This window comes from Stenella coeruleoalba, assembly GCF_951394435.1.
Source record: "Stenella coeruleoalba genome assembly, chromosome: 7".
Lineage (NCBI taxonomy): Eukaryota > Metazoa > Chordata > Mammalia > Artiodactyla > Delphinidae > Stenella > Stenella coeruleoalba.
Window position 1 is genome coordinate 60,404,283 of NC_137153.1, and position 13,812 is coordinate 60,418,094.

Here is a 13,812-nt window from a genome sequence, read left to right on the forward strand (position 1 = left end):
ATACATTATGTAATGACAGGCTATACATTTAAAAAAATAAAATGCTAGTTCATTGCTTTCTGTAATGCATCAAATTGGATGAACTAAATGGGCAAAATAGTTGATTTGGCAGAAATTAAACTACATGTAATTTCTTCAAGAATATGGACAGTATTTAATTATTTCTATATCATCCATGGTGCCTAGAATAGCATTTTCACATTTTTCATATCAGAATTGCTGAGTCCTTGTGGAATTTACAGTGGGATTAAAATAGTGGTGGATGGTTGCAACCTATTAGGACAATAATAGTCAATATTTATTAAATCTTTACTATGTGTTGGGCCTTTTTCTAAGTGCTTTATGCCATTCAGTCCTTTAAAAAATCTTGAATGGAAGATGCTATTCCCATTTTAAAATAAGAAAATTGAGACTCAGAGACGTTATGCAACAGGCTCATGGTGGCACAATTAAGTGGTGAAGCTGGGGCTCAAATCAATCTGTTTGCCTCTAGGACCAAAGGTAATATATTATCCACCAGGCTAGAGACAGATCTAGAGAGACTGAGACAGAGAACTGAAGATTTTTGCCTATATGTAGAGACAATATTAATTTAATGATGCTAATGAAATGGCTATACAGAGCTATGAAATGTTTCATTTGATAGTAGAGCATAATTCTGCTTTCCCCACATATACTTTCTCTTGTGAAGCTCAATGTCTGCATGAAAAGATCTCTGGTCAATGATTATGCCTATAAGTCCATTAGAAATGAATAGTGCCAAATATATCTATTGCTGTTTGTGCTTTGTAAACTATCTTATTTAATCTCATTTTATGATCACAATTGTGAAATGTAATACAGAGTTTATTATGCAAAAGCCTAGTCACAGGGAAGGACTCATATGTCATATTTCACAGCAAGACAGTGGTAGCAGATCACTGCAGTAGAACCCAGAACTGCTGATCCTTAATTTTGACCCAGGGCTTGCTCCTTAGTTTTATTTAAACTGAATCCCTTTCCTCATTATATGCCTCCAGTATTTACTCAGCTCTGTGCCTGACCCAAAGAAGGTCTACAGAAAACATAAACTGAAAGAAGACAAGCTTTTCTGCCTGAATAGGCTGAAATTTTACAGAAAGATACAGAAAGATGAGTTTTACCACCTAACGATGCCATCATTGATCTATTATTATTATCATTGTGAGAGTGCCATGCAGAAATTATGATACTTTCCAAATGCAGGCTTTTGGACAAAAGTGGACATGAATGAGTTGTTTTTTAAGTTGGTCCATTGTGCCCCTCTTAAAAGATCAAGCTTTTGCATCAGCATACCTGAATCCAAACCCTAACCTCAACATTTACAATGAGTGGCAGGGCAAGTTACATGCAAATTCTCCAGGCCTTAAGTTTCCTCACCTATGGAAATTATCTAACAATTATCTGCTTTTTTGGTGTATTTGTGAACATTGAATAAGGTATTCAAGCAGTACCTAAGACAGTGTAAACAGTAAATAGTGGTTATTATATTCCCAGCACCATCGTCATCATCATCATCATCATCAACCTCCTCAACCTCTATCTTATCTATGAGAGCATTGGTTGTAAAATTTCACATCATTTTTACCATAAAGAAAACACTCCAACCCAACTATGTCTTGCCATTGACTATAAGATGCATCAAATTTCAATAATGTTAAAAATGTGGAAAAAAAATTTTCATCTTAAGTACATAAAATACAGTAGAGTGTGTGTGTGTGTGTGTGTGTGTGTGTGTGTGTGTGTTTTCAAAGATTTAAACTGTGGTCTGGATCAAGTTTAAGAGTGGAAAGTTTTAACTAAATTTCCCAAAAGAAAGTTTAAGAGCAGTTTGCTGTTCAACCAAGTAAAATTCTTTCAACAGTACAATGGAAATGTTCTAAGGTACAGAGAACTCTATATGCCTCTCTAACTAGTATATTTTTAAACTTATGAATGATGTTTTCATAATGTGCATGTGCTCACAGGGTTTTGTGATGGGCTAATGATGTATATTGCGAATAACAAATAAATACTTCTGCAATGTCATTTGAAAAAGTAAAGCATATTTTTGTTTATAGCCAGATAAATACACTTGCAGATGTTTTCCCATAAAAAGAAGTGCTATCTAGTGAATTTCAGGAACTTTATTGGAATGACAAAGTTCAAACTGCTGCCAAAGCCAACACATAAGGTTTATATATAGAGAGAGAAGAACAGATTTCACTGTGTTGATGAGATTTTTATTTCTTGGTTCACGTTTTCCAGTACTGCTTGGTCAGTAGCCATGAAAGATTCAGGGTGGTTTCACTCAATAAATGCCTCCAGTCTCATACCCTTCTCTCCTAACTTTATTCAAAACCAAACACAAATATGAACAAAAATTAAATATCTAGAGAACCTAGCAAATCACTAGACAGCTATACTAAGCTCTTCGTGCATATTTGAAGATAATCTAATGTATAAGCTATCTTTGGAACAATGACTTTAAGGTTTAATGATATCATGACTCTAGTATAACTACATCAGTCATGACACAGTTAATTCAGAATTGTAGACGCTTTCACTATTGCAGTAATTGATCAGATCGAATGCATCAATCCAATTCAGGGTATTTTTTTGTTGGAAGTAGAGATTAATGATACAGCAGTAGTTATTTGGTTACCATGGCTCACCATTTGCAAATGAAGGCCTCATTTGTTATGGACACTTGAGCTTAAAAGGAAAAGAGCTCTCAGAACAACAGCTTATAGTAAATGACAATAAATTGAAACATTAAATGTTTTCTAAACATTTTGTAGTGTTCGTTAATTTGTTTTATTTTAAATTGTACTTTCAAATGTTCTTGCTTTGGAGAATAGAATACAGAGGTGGCCAGGATTGTGATTCCTATTGCAATTCTAGATTTGAAAGGTAGGAGATCTTTGAAGGTGCACTTAAAGAGGTATAATGTAACTCATTAAGTCTAAGATGGCTTTGATTGTAATAGGGAACATTACTCTTATGTGCCACTAAGAAGAAAAAAATACCGGCAATCAAATTATGATGCACCATCAATTGCAAGACACATTTCAATTTCAGAGAAGTTAAAATGTGAAAATATGAATGGCTTAGAATTGATAAAATATGGTGGTTTCCATGATAAAATGTAGCCACTTCATCTCAGAAGCATTCAAGAGAAAACCACATATTATGCTACAGGGAAAATCAGGGAACTTGATAACTTTAGAAGGTATAATGGTGTTTCTACATCACTCTGGATGCTTTGGAATTACCCAAGGGAATAGATCCCTAATTCTGTACTCCGGAAATTCAAGACATCTTCACTCCCCACTGTCTTCCCACCTGCCAGGACAAATTCCAGAGCAAAGAAAATAGTCACAGCTTGCAAGATAGATGTTTGAATGCTCCCTGCCAGTTTTGCACAAAGAAAGGTTCAAGAAAGAATTCTAATTCTCCTTTAAATAAAATTGCGGATAAAGGTATTGCAATGGGAGGCCTGAAGCCTGAGAAATTGCTGAAATTTCAGAATGTGAAATGACCTCTAGGTTCTCATATTCTGAGATAGTTTTATTCTTCCAAGGCAAGTGAATGCTTCACATCTCCCCTTTGCCCACCAGCCCCATTTATTTTCATTTCTCAAGTTTCATTATGTCTTTTTTTTAAAAATTTTTTAGCATCTTCATTGGAGTATAATTGTTTTACATTGTTGTGTTAGTTTTTGCTGTATAGCGAAGTGAATCAGCTATGTGTATACATATATCCCCATATCCCCTCCCTCTTGCGTCTCCCTCCCACCCTCCCTATCCCACCCCTCTAGGTGGTCACAAAGTACCGAGCTGATCTCCCTGTGCTATGCAGCAGCTTCCCTTGAGCCATCCATTTTACATTTGGTAGTGTATATCTGTCAGTGCTACTCTCTCACTTCATCCAGCCTCCCCTCCCCTCACTGTGTCCTCAAGTCCGTTCTCTACGTCTGCATCTTTATTCCTGCCCTATATTCCATTGTCTATATGTGTCACACCTTCTTTATCCATTCACCTGTCGATGGACATTTAGGTTGCTTCCATGTCCTGGCTATTGTAAATAGTGCTGCAATGAACACTGTGGTACGTGTATCTTTTTGAATTATGGTTTTCTCACGGTATATGCCCAGTAGTGGGATTGCCCACCAGCCCCATTTTAGTTCATTAAGCCAAAGTGGGACAAATATAGTGTACTACGGGGGACAGGGAGATGGAGGACAAAAACTGGAAACCATGTTCCAAAGGGTTACTGAGGTTAATCAAAATAGTTCTTCCCAATATTCTAGTATTCGAGGGTTAGATTGACAACAGTAAAAAGCCACACACACACACACACACACACACACACACAGAAAAAAAAAAACAAAAAACAAAACAGGTCATGGAAATAGGGAAGTTAACAAGTGGTGGTAAAGGAAGCAAACTGAGTTTATCTGAATGCATTGTAGATGCAATGCAAGTACCTGAGGACCTTCTTCCATACATCTGGCATGACTGGGGATGGATAAGCCCTATCTGCAGGGTGAGAAAGGAAGCAGTCAGCAGCAGCATCCTTGACTAGATCCCTCTTCTCAACTCCCAGTGACAAATGTGGTTTTTGAAGGGAAGGAAGTTCTAGGGAAATCATCTCTCAAGGGTATACCAGAAAAAAATTCTTCTACATTTTATAGACATTATAGAGGTGCTGTTCATGCCCAGGCATCTTCATATCTGCATACTTCAGTGAAGGAGAAAAAAACAAATCATCTTACACTTACATAGTCCACCAAGTCTCCATAAACCTATGTTAGCAGGAAATTAAGAAGTTGCCCCCAATCTGTGCAGGATTCTTTACTATTTCTTTTTTCTTCTCATTAAAAATTTTTCTTCTCTCTTAAAAAAAGGAAGTGGAATCAAGAGAAAATGTGCAGAACCTGTGCACCTATGTGATGTGCACATAAAAATAAATCACAATGAAACCCAACTTCAAGTGTGCCAAACCACACAAAACTCTGAAATAACTTCAGCCCAACTGTGAGGCAAAAAGGTTTAGGTTGCTTTTACGTTTAATGTTTAAGGAGTTTGTGACCGTGGGAAAAGAAGAGAATAAAGTTGTGTGCAATGTAATAGTTTTTTTTTCAAATTACTTTTAAACTACTTTTATTCAAAAAAATATATGATCTTTTATATGCATGATTCTACCATTTTTGAAAATTTTCAGGGACTTAACTGGGCTTTGGAGCCTGAGGATTTCACGTGTATGTAGAGTCTCTGTCCTTAACTCAGTGGGTGCCTCATAGGGCAGAACAGCTCCATGCTTGCTTGGCATTTCTCTTGTTCCTTACACACCGTGGTCCTGAGAACCAGAACCAAGAAAGGCTCAGCAGTGCTGTGCTTGGCCTTTCTTCCATGTGCATGCACATTCCTTTATGGAAGGTGCTTCCTCTCTACGGCAAATTTCTGCTCACTACCGTCAATTTTTTAGTAATAAAATTAGTGCTTTGTTCCTATGTAAAGGATTAGCTCTGATAAGAAATAAAAATTCCTCTTAAGATTGGAGCAACTTATTTTTTTAATGATGTGATTAAAGGGACAAGATTTCTTGCAATTCACAAATGGTCATACTAGAGACAAATTAACAGCCTGTCCTGAGAGTTAGCCTCTAGGCAGTACACTTACAATAAAGAAAATAAAGCCTAAGATGTTGAAGACCTATCCCACTCTGGGACAGTTGAGGTCTGTAAAGCAACAGATTGCATGCAAATGAATCTCTGCTGGCCTTCCTCTTAGCAGAGCTTTGATTGGACAGTGGTGTGTCCAACTTTAATGTGCGTAGAAATTGGACAGTGGTGCGTCTCAACTTTAATGTGCATAGAAATCACCTGGGATCTTGTTCACCTGCAGATGCTGCTTCTGGGAGTCTGGAGCAGACCAAGGATTCTGCATTTCTAACAAGCTCCCAAGTGATGCTGATGCTGTTGATCCAGGGACCACACTTTGAGTAGCAAGGGTCTAGAGGAAACCATAAACCAGGGCTCCAGACAGACCAGGACTAGCAACCAAGCTCCACCACTTAATAAGCATATGAATTACGGTAAGTGCCTTTACCTCTGAGCTTCTGTTTCCTTGTCAGTAAAGTGGAAATAATAATAATATTAAATTAGCATTCTATTCCAGACACTGTTTTAAATGCATAATAGTAATTAACTCAATAATCTGATTTTTACTGTTCACGTTGATGAAAGTGTTAACAAAGAAAGCTCAAATTACCTGCACCAAAGCCAGGTGGCTAGTAAGTGGCCAAGAGTGAACTCAGATCCCAGGCAGCTTAGCTCAGGAGCCCACTATTTGCAACCACACCTTAGAAGAGCACACACAGAGGTCTTGCTAGCAGACATGTGATGTACCATAGCTAGTGCTCGCTAAATCTGAGTTCCACTTTCCTTACTTCCCTTCTCCTACACCAAGTTCCGTTGTCCTTAAGCAGAATCTACTTATAAAATTTAGAAAATGATACTGCTTTCTAGGATTCCTTTTTCACAATGATCTCTCGGGTGGACTTTTCTTTAGCTGAAGAGAGTCTTTGGTGTTTAGAGAGTTGCATGAATTGCTACTACTGACAGAAGGAATTGCTTTGATCTCTCTTGCATCGTTACTGGATCCATTGTTCCCCTTCTTTCTAGAAGTGCCAAAAAAGTCTCCAAGAGACAGAAAATAGCATTTGCTATAGCTATGAACTTATAACTATATCTGGCCTTTAGAAAAATAAAAATCTAGATTTATTAAATATTAAACAGTGGTAGTTCATTCAACAAAGGGATTTACCAAAGTCTTGATTTAAATAGTAAGCTCCCCTGATATTTTAAATTTTTCATTAAGGTTTCTTTGATTTAAAAATAAGCTCTTTAAAAAGTATAACCATTGTGTTAAAATTAGAAGCAATAGAAAAAATACTTTGCACACTAGTTTGCAGATATACTTATCTTACCATGAACAGACTTGTATAGGAAATATGACTGAAAAAGAACTATTTTACATACCATAGTGGCAGAATAGTTTGCTTTAAGAAGAAGCTTCAAATATTTCATATTCAAACTTTATTATTAATATATTCTAAAGCATGGAAGTTGTTTATCTTCCTGATGTCGGTGCTAAAGAATGATGCGGCACTTCTGATGGAGGGAACTTTCTGAAACCAGAGCTGGTATTTCTGGAAATATTTCTCTCATATGCTAGAATTCTTTCTTTTTTCTACAACAGAGCTGCCTCTTGCAATATCTGTCATTTGGTAAAGCACACTGTGGAAATCCCCAATTTTTAAGTAAATATGTTCTAGGTAAATGCTTATGGGGGGAAAGAGATGATGACAATGAATCAGAATCATCATCTGACTGACCCTAGGGAAAAATATGAAAAATGTTAAAGAATTTGTCTTTTAAGAGTATGGGATGCAGGCATGATGTAGGGACAAGGGATATCAGATTTTTATTTATTTATTTATTTATAAATTTATTTATTTGTTTATTTTTGGTGGCATTGGGTCTTCGTTGCTGCCCGAGGGCTTTCTCTAGTTGTGGCAAGCAGGGGCTGCTCTTCATCGCAGTGCACAGGCTTCTCATTGCGGTGGCTTCTCTTATTGGGGAGCACAGGCGCTGGGCACACAGGCTTCAGTAGTTGTGGCACATGGGCTCAGTAGTTGTGGCTCACAGGCTCTAGAGCGCAGGCTCAGTAGTTATGACACATGGGCTTAGTTGCTCTGCGGCATGTGAGATCTTCCTGGACCAGGGCTCGAACCCATGTCCCCTGCAATGGCAGGCGGATTCTTAACCACTGTGCCACCAGGGAAGTCCTGGATTTTTTTAATTTAAATTCTAGTGATTAAAACAGTGTGGTACTGATGCATGAGTCAACAGACAGGGCAAGGACATACAGTAGAGAACCCAGAAATAAATTCAAATACATAAAGCAATTTAGAATATAAAGGGGGAGCATATCAGTCCAGTTGAAAAATTATATATTATTCAGTAAATGGTATTAGACAACTGGGTAGTTACTTGAAAACATAAGTTGGACCCATACAGGACACTTTACACCAACTGTAAATTTCTAATAAATCAAAGATTTAATGGTAAAAAGATAATCCATAAAATTTAAGGGAAAAGCAATGGAAAATTCTTTAAGAAGCTTGGTATAGAAATGAAGTGTGGCCACCTCTTGAAGACTCATGAGAAGGGAAGAGATTATTCCTCTTTACACACCAGCCTCACCACCACCCACTACTGGCTTCCACTACACCAGTGAGCCAGAGCATTTCAGTGGCACATATTGTAGACTCTGAAGTCTCTTACTTCATTTGCAGACTTCCCAGTTCCCGAGCCAATCTTGACTAAGACAGAAAGCATACTGTAAAACCCATTCTTAAGCTAGAGGTATCACCTGCCCTGATTTCAAACTATATTACAAAGCTATAGTAATCAAAACAGCGTGGTATTTGCAGAAAAACAGACACATAATGGAACAGAACTGAAAGCCCAGAAATAAGCCCATACACATATGGACAATTAATTTACAACAAAAGAACCAAGAACATAAAATGGAAAAAAAAAACAAATGGTGTTGGGAAAACTGGACAGCCACATGCAACACAACAACAACAACAAATGAAACTAGACCACTATCTCATCCCATGCACGAAAATCAACTCAAATGTATTAAAGACTTGAATGTAAGACCTGAAACTATAAAACTCCTAGAGGAAAACATAGGCATTTTGCTCTTTGAAATCAGTCTTGGCAATTACTTCTGCATACATCTCCTCAGGCAAGGGAAACAAAAGCAAAAATAAAAAGACTGTATCAGATGAAAGAGCTTTTGCACAGCAAAGGAAGCTACAAACAAAGTGAAACAAAAAAGCTGTCTGCTGAGTGGGAGAAAATATTTGCAAACAAAGATCTGATAAGGGTTTAATTTCCAAAATATAAAAAGAACTCATACAACTCAACATCAAAAAAACAAACAAATTGATTAAAAAATGGGCAGAGGATCTGAATAGACATTTTTCCAAAGCAAACATACAAATGGCCAAGAGGGATATGAATAGGCATTCAACATCACTAATCATCAGGGAAATGCAAATCAAAACCATAATGAGATATCACCTCACGCCTGTTCGAATGGCTGTTATCAAAAAAGCAAGAAATAACAAGTGTTGGCAAGGATGTGGAGAAAAGAGAACCCTCATACATTGTTGGTGGGAATGTAAATTGGTACAGCCACTGTGGAAAACATTATGGAAATTCCTAAAAAAAATTAAGAATAGAACTAGCATGTGATCCAGCTATCCCACTTCTAGGTATTTATCCAAAGAATATGAAAACTCTACTTTGAAATGATATATGCACCCTTATGTTCATCTCAGCATTATTTACAATAGGCAAAGCATGGAAACAAGGTAAGTGCCCATCAACTGATGAATGGATAAAGAAACGTGATACACACACACGTGTGCACGCGCACACACACACACACACACACACACACACACAGTGGAATAATACACAGCCATAAAATGGTGAAATTTTGCCATTTGCAGCAATTTGGATAGACCTTGAGAGTATCATGCTAAGTGAAGTATGTCAGATAAAGACAAATACTGTATGATTTCACTCATACGTGGAATATAAAAAACAAACAAAGCAAAACAAAATAAATGAACAAAGCAAAACAAACCAAAGAAAAAAAAAACTTAGATACAGAGAACAGAATAGCAGTTACCAGAGGGGAAGGCATGGAGGAGAGTAAAATGGGTAAAGGGGAGCAACTATAAGGTGACAGATGGAAGCTAAATTTTTGGTGGTAAGCACGGTCTAGTATATGTATATAGTATATGCAGTGTATTATATGTTTCACATGTACAACATAATATTTCTACTTTTGAAGTAGAAATATTATGTTGTACATATGAAATGTATATAATGTTATAAACCAATGTTCCCTCAATAAAAAATAAATTTTTTTAAATGTCCTGAGTCAGTCTTCTGTTCTAATTGGCTATATATGAGGTAAATACTGATACCCCCATGCCCACCAAAGCATAGTCTTTATCTTTATTGTGTTCTGTAAACTCACACATTTCTCCTTCCATTTTTCCAGGGTAGAGTCCATTCCCAGATTTTAAAAATGAAGTGTTACCTAACATTCATCATCACTATTATGAGTCCATATTAACAAAATAAGAATTTGAACCTGTGTCTGATTCTCTAGGTCAAAGTGCGTATGTCTATTCACTTGATTCTGCAAATAATGTTTGTGCTAATATCTGGTTGATTACAGCACAAACTATTTGGTCATAACACATAGGCATCTTAAAATAAGATTGTGCATAGAATCTTTCTACATTTTTAATCTTCTAAAAAATATAAGTCCTGCCCAAATGAAATCTGGTTCCCTTAATGAGTTCACTAAGAGAGTCACCGTAGCTTGCAGTTGTTTGATTAAAAGAGCATAAATTGGGATGTTTGAAGGTTCAGAGGCATTTCCTATTGTAATTTAAATAAAGCAATCTTGAGGTAGGAGACATTATTGATGGGAGCTTATAATGGGATTAGTAAAGGTTTCACAAGTGAACCCAAATTCACCAAATAGCCAAAGTTTTAAAATATCATTAAAAATCACTGATAAAATATACCTTTTTTTGAGAATAAACTTATAGGGGCTAGAGAGTGCTGGAAAATAAGAAAAGCAGATGCAAATTTAAAATTTAGAACAACAAATAAAAGAAGTTATTGGATTTTTTAAAAATCACTGCACACATTAAAAAAACCCTACAGTTCATGGTAAGTCTAAATTACAGTTGGAAGCATGCCAGCTAGTTACAGAGCACAGAAAAGGTGAAAATCTCTCAAACCAGAGTACAATTAATGCTGCCTGGGCTCTCTGGAATCCTTTTCAAATGTATTTCCAAGTAAAAGTACTCTGTTTCTCTGTTGGATGCCAATAAATGGTAAACCTTAAACTTGGGAACTTACTACCCAGCAATAGCCAAGAATTCATTTACAAAATGCCCTGGAAGGATCCTTTTTCTCACGTGACAGGAGGGAGAAAACGTTCTCTTTCTTTAAAGGGTCCTACCACTTAATGCACATTCTACCCATTACGATCAACATTTCGTCTTCGTCCTTGGTAACAGAATGACTAATGGACAGATTTGGTTATGAAACTACATGATGAAGTTTCCACATTGCCTAAGTATAGTATGCTTCTTCTTCGGTGGGTTTTGGGCTTTCTTTTCTTCTTTCTTTTCGCAAACCACTGAAGTATGCCCAGGGATATCACTGATCTTTAAAGCTGCAAGTGAGCTTACAGATTCTAGCACAACTCCCACCTTTAACAGAAGTGGAAAATGAGGCCCAGAAAGTTGATCATCTTAGCCAAAAACACACAGCTAGCTAATGTGAAAAGTAAGCCTTAATTTCTAATCAAGAAATATATTTGGTACTTAATAATAAATAATATTTATTGGACACTTTCTTTCAGTGACACTGCACTAAATTCTTTACACAAATTTCCACATTGTATTCCCACACACACACACACACACAGATGCACAACCCTCAACAAATTTCCACATTGTATTCCCACACACACACACACACACACAGATGCACAACCCTCAACAAATTTCCACATTGTATTCACACACACACACACACACACAGAAATACGCACAACCCTCAAGGCAGTTGTTAGTATATTCCTAGATAATGAAGAAACTGAGATCAAGTAACTTGCCCAAGGTCACACTAGTCCTGAGTAATGGAGTCAGGATTTGAATCCAAGCCCTGTGAGAGATACAGCAATACAACTAACAGCATTCCTCTCCTCAAGGAATGATCTAGAAAAGGAGCTAAGACATGCTTACTAATACAGTACTGCATATAGTACTGCATACAGTACTGCATATACTGCATCCCCATTCCTTACTCTCTGATGCTGGAACTGACCCATAATTGTGAATGCACCCATGATTTAGCTTCATTAATACTGAGCATTCGGGCTTCCCTGGTGCTGCGGTGGTTGGGAATCCGCCTGCCAATGCAGGGGACACGGGTTCGAGCCCTGGTCCGGGAAGATCCCACATGCCGCAGAGCAACTAAGCCTGTGCACCACAGCTACTGAGCCTGTGCTGTAGAGCCCGTGAGCCACAACTACTGAGCCCGCGTGCCACAACTACTGAAGCCCACACGCCTGGAGCCCATGCTCCGTGGCGAGAGGGGCCCCTGCAGTGGGAGGCCCGTGCACTGCAGCTGGAGAGAGCCCGCTCGCAGCAATAGGACCCAACGCAGCCAAAAATAAATAACTAAAATAAATTAATTAAAAAAACAAAATACTGAGCATCCAGTAATCCCAGAATCATACACAGATGCTCTGTGGGCAATTGCAACACTTACCACATGGAATGCAAACTATTCTGCATAGCTTCTGCCACAGCACTGTAATTCTTCAGCTGATATTTGGAAATTAGCCTCAGTGTCAATTGTCTTAAGCTGAGAATTCCATTGTCCTTGATATAAAAGAGCAATAAAAAGTTCTCCAAGCCGGAGTTATCTATGGTAGGCTTGGCAAACAGTAGAAAGAACTTGGACTATCTAGGATTCACCTGAGAAACACTAAGTAGCATATAGAATTTGCACGTATAGAAGTAAAGGAACTCTCATCTTAAATCACTTTCTTGAGAAACATTAAGACTTTTTCCATCATATCATTATGGTGGTCTTTCCCTTTGAAGAAATGTTTCTTAATTGGTTTCTGAAACTCTGTATGGGGTCCAAGACACTGTTGGTTGCCTGTCAATTTCTTCCCCCTCATTCCATACAAACATAGAGTTTGAAAATGCCAGATACTCATTTTCCCAAACTTCTTTGCAGGTAGGGGTAGCCATATGATTTCTGGGTAATAAGGCTGGGTCAGACCACAAAGGAATGGTCTAGGTTAAAAGATGGCTGTGAAGAATGATTTGGACTGGGCTCAAGGTTGCTTTCATTTTGATTTATGACCAAACAAGGAAACAAGCGTACATTAGGCATACATTAGATAAGTATGCAAGAAAGTGTGCATGTAGCTTCCTGGAGCTTCTCTAAAGTCAGTGCTCAGTGGAACCCACATAGAATGAGAAACGCCCCAGTTCTAAGGAGCCAAAAAACTGAAGTCTCAAGTCCTTCCTTTGATTAGACTGGGAGAAAGACCACGTTGGTTATAGAGGGTCCACCTACTACATTATAAGGCAATTCCCTTCTGCATCATAGTTACATACCTCCAGGTTCTGTTTTTAATTGCACTGCGTAGCCTATAAAAGACCTGGTCATAGCCTTCCATGGAAGGGGGAATATTCTTAGGGGCAGGGTAGAGAATGAGGTGCTTCTGGAAGTGATTTTTTTTTCTAATAAAAAGAGAGATGAAAGTTAAGCAAACTCTCCTTCCCATTTCCTTCCTGCCTTTGGAAGCCAACCATGAATCCTGGAGTACAAGCAGTCATCTTAGGACTGTACAGACCTGAGGAGAAAGGCCAGCCTGCTGAGGAAGCTTGAGAAGGATGAAATATCTTAGATCCTTGACAGCTTTGTTAAACTGTTAAAATCATCCCCCCTGGGATTTCCGATCTCTCAGCTTCTTCTTAGGAGAATAAGGGGTATATTTGCTTGGGTTTATTCTGTCTCTTGCAGTTTAAAAGACCTTAGGCGATGCAATTGGCACACTAATTCATTAAGGAAATCAGCCCTTAGGAAAAAAATGTCTTAAGGGAAATAATCTC

The 13,812-nt window shown here is 37.8% G+C and overlaps 1 protein-coding gene across 3 annotated transcripts in view; it reads left to right on the plus strand.

The window, feature by feature from the left end:
* The window catches only part of MPDZ (multiple PDZ domain crumbs cell polarity complex component), a 779,300-nt gene that overhangs the window by 408,039 nt on the left and 357,449 nt on the right, over positions 1-13,812 (plus strand). For all 3 annotated transcript variants that reach the window (XM_079926367.1, XM_079926366.1, XM_079926365.1), the window contains exon 6: positions 5,907-6,096. The gene's annotated coding sequence lies outside the window, so the exon portion shown is untranslated. The remainder of the gene's footprint in view (positions 1-5,906; positions 6,097-13,812) is intronic.